We start from the raw sequence: 6,744 nt of genomic DNA on the forward strand, positions 1-6,744 counted from the left end.
GCGGCGGCGGCGTGGCGGGGGAGAGGGAGCGATGGAGGTGGGCAGGAGGTGGAGGTGATGGAGCCGGTGATGGAGCCAGAGGTGTGGCAGGGCGCAGCCTGCAGCGCCGTGCCCGCAGATACCTCGGCTCTCTCCGGTCCCGCGCTATTGTGTTCTAGGTTGGTCATTATCCTGCCTTCCCCGCGCTGAGCGCCGTGCACTGGGTGCGATTGCTGGTTACAAAGGAAGGGGCTTTTCCAGGGCTGAGCGCGGTGTGCGGAGGCTGCAGCCGGCGGAGCCGGGCTGGGCCTCGGTGAGATGGCATCTGGGGGGATAGTCAGCGCAGCTGAGCGGAGAGCAGCTGTGAAGGCACTCCCCTGGTTTATTTTTACTCGCGGTGCGTCTTTGCCCGTTCCATGATCCGCACAGCATTGCACAGGGTTTCTTGCCGAGCGTGTCTTTTTAGAAACGCGCCTGTGTGCGTTTTGGGGTGTCAGGGTTGGTGTATTTGTGGCTCTGTGTGTGAAGACATTCTCTCTTGCAAACGCAGACCCTGCAAGATGCATCTCTTTGTACGTGCAACACATGCTTTTTTTTTCACAGGCGTTAACTGATGAAACATGCCACTTGGACTGATGTGCAATTTATTCTTAAAGTAGCGGATTGCCGTCCCTCAATTTCATTATGGCTACTTAGGACAGATCTAGATCATGCATTTGGGATATCTTATGGCACTGAATACTCATTTGTAGTTGGTTTCATTTTTTGCTGTGAATGCAAATATATAAAAGATGCTAAGTGTACCTTATAGGCTGGGAACATAGAGAAATATATATTTAACAAGTTTAATTGGAACTGTTCTAAGGAAAAAATAAATGAGATGTATTTGTTTTAAACATTTGCATTCTGATACTGTCCTATGCATCACTGTAAGGTGACATGTTGGAGTCTCCCATTCTCAATGTCTCTTATTTGCTGGGTCAAATTCTGCACTGGTGCACATATCATGCCTGGTCTAGCAGTCTGGGTGGCTCATCAGGAGAATGTTTTGTCTCTTTTTCAGGCAATAACGTGAGGTTTATTGGTTCTGCTCTGACTCAGGTTTTGTTTCTATTGATCTGGCCTACTGCTCTACATACGAATTTCAAATCCAGGCCTGCTGTGCTGTAAATGCTAGCATTGCTGGCACTTGACCAGGTTCAGATTGGTGCTTGAGTGAGGTAAATATCTGGTGATTCTAAGAGGTTCTCTGGGAATGGTTATGATATTGGTGAAGTCTGAGAGTGGGTTAGCTGGTAATTGTTGAAGAGGGTGTAAGACACAAGTGCCCTATAAGTAGTTCTGTAGCAATCAAAAGCCACCATAGGTGCCTCAATACAAGGAGGACATCAAACTATTAGAGTGTGTCTAGAGCAGGGTGACCAAGATGGTGAAAGGTCTTGAGGACAAGACTTATGAGGAGCAGCTGAGGTCACTTGGCTTGTTCAGCTTGGAGAATAGAAGGCTGAGGGGGGACCTCATCGCAGTCTACACCTTCCTCAAGGTGGGCAGCGGAGGGGAAGGTCCTGGTCTCCCCTCTCTGGTGACCAGTGACAGGACACGAGGGAATGGAATGAAGCTGCGTCAGGTCAAGTTCAGGTTGGACGTTAGGAAAAGGTTTTTCACTGAGAAGGTGGTCGGTCACTGGAACAGGCTCCCCAGGGAAGTGGTCACAGCACCAAGCCGGTCAGAGTTCAAGGAGTGTCTGGACGATGGTCTTAGTCATATGGTTTAGTTTTAGCTAGTCCTGTGAGGAGCAGGGAGTTGAACTCCATGATCCTTATGGGTGCCTTCCAACTTGAGATATTCTGTGATTCTAATCAGGTTAACGGGGTTGCAGCCAGTCCCACCTTTGCTTCCACAGTGAGCAAAATCCCAAGGAGGAGCCTCAGGGAGGAAAGTTTCTGATGGGATTTCCATAGGAGTTGCCTGGTGGAGGTGGCTACCAGGAGCTGTTGATGTAATTGCACCTTTGGCCATGTCCCTCTCCCAGAACTGTGGTGATGTGGTCGACTGCTGGGATTCTCTGGTTGTCGGCAGAGCTCCTAGCTGAAAGGACCAGGCTGCCAGTGACAGATGCTGCAACCTTTCTGACTTGCTGATCTTGGACTGACTGTTCTGTTAGTGCCTAAGGTAGAGAAACATGGTCCTCACCTTGGAGATGAATTCGAGCCAGGTATTTCCACAGTGTCCACCCCAAGCTTAACTTCAGGCTCTGTGATACTGCAAATGCTAATGCATTGCCTCAGCCTCCCTTCTGATAATCTTGTCCCTGTCACCTTCCAGTGGCTTCTGATAATCCCTCTGTTTCCAGAGGCCATTCCCAGCTAAATAATCTTCTGAATAAGAACTTCTGTATCCTACTTATTAGGAACTGAACATAAGGTACAGCTAAAACATGGTTGTGTGGTAAGGAGGTGATTGGCTATTGTAATTTGTAAATGTATGCTGGGCTCTGGTAGACCTTTTATTATCAAGACCTTAATGTAGCTGGAAAGGTGCTGCATAATTTCTCTGTTGTTACAAAGGATAAGTGACCTCAGGGTATTCAAGTCAGGAAAATGCTGTGAAACATAACTGGCAAAATGATGCCCAGAATAATTTTCAATTTTTGTTTCTGTTCATCCATTTGATAGACAGTTGATACTGTGGTTAAAAAGTGTATAAAAATAGCCTTCCAACCGTAAAAAAAGGTATGGTGATGGATTCTACTATCATAAGGCTGGTATAACTCAGGTGTAACTTGAGCAGTTGAAATCCAAGTAGTTTGTTAATTATAACTTCTTTTTTTTTCCCCCTCTTCTTTTTAACCAAACTGTGGGAGACTGAAGATGCTTACAACTTGGCTTTCATTAGTGAGTCATGGTTATGCTTCATTGTGGTCCATATTTGTGCTTTCTATTTGCTTTGTGAAGTTGTGAGGCACCAAAATATACCTTACCAGATACCTGAATTTTGGATCACTTTCTAGTCAGTCATTCTTTGTATCTTCTGGGTTGCATCAGATTTCTCTTTAATCTTTGAGCATGGCAATGCAATATTTGGGTTCCAAGACTGCAAAACAAATGTTTTTGCTTTAAAAAACTACTATTTTACTTGAATTTACAATAGCATCTTTGTATTATGTGTTTCTAAATCAATAGCTTGCTCAAATTCCCAGCAGGTAACCTCTTCGAAGTTCCTCTATAAATCTATATTACTTGAAGATCTGGTCTTTACCAGATGGTAACAAATTTATCTTCCCATCCTCAGAGACAGATTCTCTGCTGCCTTCTCTTTAGTAATCATCTATATCTGTGCAAAGCATCTGTGCAATTCTCTGTGTCATCAGCTCTCAATATCCAGAATCCATGAAGGTAGAAAAATGTAATTTTTGTAGTACTTCTAGTTTCTGTATCTTTTAAGGTCTATTTGAATTTCTCCTTTAACATATGAGGACTAGAAATCTTTGCTTCAGGAGGTGGGGCTCTAAATAGAAAATTCAACAGCAAGTTGGAAGAGTCATGAAAAAGCTCTATGGTCTAGCCATACTGAATGCTGTCAGGTTAAATGAGCATAAATACAGCTTCTTTGTAAATGACAGAAAAACAATGTGGATCACAGTCTGCAGTTTCGATTCTAAAACATCCAATGAACTTTAAAGGAAAAATAATGACATGCAAGCACTTTCAGTTCATCTCACTAAAATTTATGGTGCTCTATGATTTGCTTGCCATGCATTTGGATCATTGGTGGGTAGCTGAGAAACTGTCACACATCCTGGAAACTTTGACCTGTGTTTTATCTGGAAGATCACATGTAGATATCACAGCCAGTTCCCTATGTTGAATAGTATGAACCAGCTATTGTCAGAAGAGAAGCAAAGTGAACTGGTATATGTGACTATCCACATCACATAGTTAAACAAGAAAGAGGCAAATGAATGCACTACACAGCTGTGTAATGAAATCCTCTTAGTTTAACAAACACCAGTAAATAAGGAATACAAATGAAGACTGGATAGACCACAATTGCATTTCTAACTTTAGATGAAATGTAACTTTGTGATGAATAATAAAGTAAACTGATGTACCTAAGAAAATTGTTTAGATAGAAGAGCTGCTATGGTATGCCAGGTCTTCTTTTATGTTAAAAATGATAATGCAAAGTATAACATTATCTCAGATTATGTTATTGAAAATAACAAAATTAATTAATTAATTGAGAACAGCTGATGCTAAAAATGCATGTTGTCTCCCATTGTCACTTTATGCATTCCTCCCATCTCCACCTAGGAGAAAATCTCTCACAGTTACCATTTAACACCTGTGCTCCATTTGTCAAGCTATTTGTTGAATTTTGTTGAAATTGTTTATTATAATATTCTTTTAAGTGTTTAGGGGAAAGACTTGTTAAACCTTACATTGCATGAACTATAAACAAAAGGTCTAAATAACATGGAAATTAAAACTGAAAAGAAGAAGAAACAGCTGTTGAAAATTTCATTGAGGTCCCAGGTGGTTTAGGGTAATCAATAATGAGTGAGCAAATAAAGTTGGGAGAAATGGGGGAGTCAGGGTTTCTGGATTTTTATTTTTTTTCTTTTTGCTGCATGTGTGCTGGTTTGTGAAAATTTACTAAGTTCATTTTCCTTTAAAATGGATGCGGAAATATTTTTCATTATTCGTTTCTATGGTGTATGCAAAATCCTTAGAACTCTTAATGTTACAGGTAATAGAAATTACTGTTTTGCATGTATTTGGGGTAGGCTTGGTGTAGAGATATTTTAGTAATGAATTTTAGAAAGACTCAAAATTGTACAAATACATATTATACACTTATATTTTTTCATGAACATGAATGTTATTTTTGTTCTTGAAGTTCTGTTATCTGTAGATAAGTCCATGGGGTTTTTTACGCTGTGTTTATTTGTACTTAATAGTTAAGGTTCTGCAAGCTGTTCTATTCTGTCTCTGTGCGTTGGTGAGGAACAAAACGAGATGCAGTCATTTTTGGGAATCAGCTAGGAGAATCTGCTTTAATTTAATACAACCCATAGTAATATCCCCTTCTCATCTTCCCTTTCTGATGGGAAATTATAATCAGTTATAATCAGTCTTACAAAAACAAAGAGTATACTGTTGCACTTGAAGAACACTGAGTAATTTACAGCTGAAAGAACAATTGTGTTGGTTACTATGTGGTAGCTTATAACTAAGCAAAAGGTTGCATTAATTAATTTGAAAATGCTTTTAAGAGTGAACCTGTAAGTTTAGAGTGTGTCCAGTAAGTGTTTCAGAGGCACAACTGATACCTAATAAACATCCATGCATATCCAGTGGTATTACTGACCTAGTGGTATTCAGCCTGTGTTTGCAAGGTTCTGTGTTAGCAGATCCTTTTTGAATTGCATCACGTATTTTTGTAGGTCACAGCACTACATGTTGCTGTTTTCTTGGAATATGCAGTCAGTGTTGGTGATCTCCGTGGTAGCCTGTGTTAGGTGAACTCAATGAAGATGTAAGCATTGTCCTTGGAAATTGATTTGAAATTATATACAATTGCTTATTGCCTAGTAAAATCTCTCTGAAATCACCATAAGATATTTTTCTGGTTTCAGATGCAGCCTTAATGGAAATCTGTGTGTTCAAGAGAGCATCCTGAATGTCTTATAAGTGAAACCTTTTAATATTTTTGTACTTTGCCATGTCATGTATGAACCAGCATCTCAGCTGGGTTTAATGGGTGATATTTCATGCTTACATCTTTGCCAGCTGAGATCGTGGTTCATACATGACCCATCACCTGCTTACATGGGAGGAGAATGCTGCTCCCCTGATCAATACTAGATGATGCTTCCATTTTTAAAGCAGCACAGTTCAGCTAAAAATCATCCTGTAGATTTCAGGGGTAGTTTTAAAGTAGTAAACTGTAAGAATAAATTCTACATTTAACATGAGTTTCACTTTATCCTGGTTGTTTATTTGTCAAGTCCTATTCTTTCCATTATGAGTAGAGCTACCCAAGTCAGCATGTATGGTGTTATGGGGTATGTTTTCATTTGATTTGTTTTGTTGCAAGGACGGGGAATGACAGTTACTTGTCCCTCAGCTGATCAATGCCATTGATGGAAAAGATTATTTCTAGTGTTATCCAGTGAAAGTCCAGTTTTGGACCATTGTTAAAGAGCTCACAGACTCTCAGGATGTTGAAGGAACCCATCTTTCAACATATGATAGAAGGGTAAGAATCATAACAATTCAGAAATGAACACGACCAACTCTGGTCACAGTGTATTTGGAAGTGAATAATCTTGAGTGTTTCTAGTTAATGTTGCTTGTAAAGTTTTTATTTGTAAAGGTACTTTTAAAGGTATTTTGACTCTAAAAGAGGGATAGAAATGGCTGATGGGATATTCATATACATGTTTACATTTCTGCTGAAAAGCTGATGTGAAGAGACAAGCTGTAATTCATGTTGGCTTAGTTTTTGCTGAGCTTCCCTGGTAATGGGAATGTTCAGATTCTTTTCCCAGGCAACACAAGGAAAGGGCAAGAGGGATAGAGGACATGGGAAATCAGAGCAATGTGTACATGAAGTTCTGCAAGGCAGGGTGGGAGAAGAAAATACATGTTTTGAAGTGATATTGTACTGCAAACTGATAAGAAACTGCAAGAAGGTAGTAATCTGGTTGTAAGTAAGGTGTCCAGAAAAGAAAACAATTCATCGTAGAGATCTACATTGCTA

Source organism: Haliaeetus leucocephalus, unplaced genomic scaffold, assembly GCF_000737465.1.
Source record: "Haliaeetus leucocephalus isolate CR32 unplaced genomic scaffold, Haliaeetus_leucocephalus-4.0 Scaffold656, whole genome shotgun sequence".
Taxonomy (NCBI): domain Eukaryota; kingdom Metazoa; phylum Chordata; class Aves; order Accipitriformes; family Accipitridae; genus Haliaeetus; species Haliaeetus leucocephalus.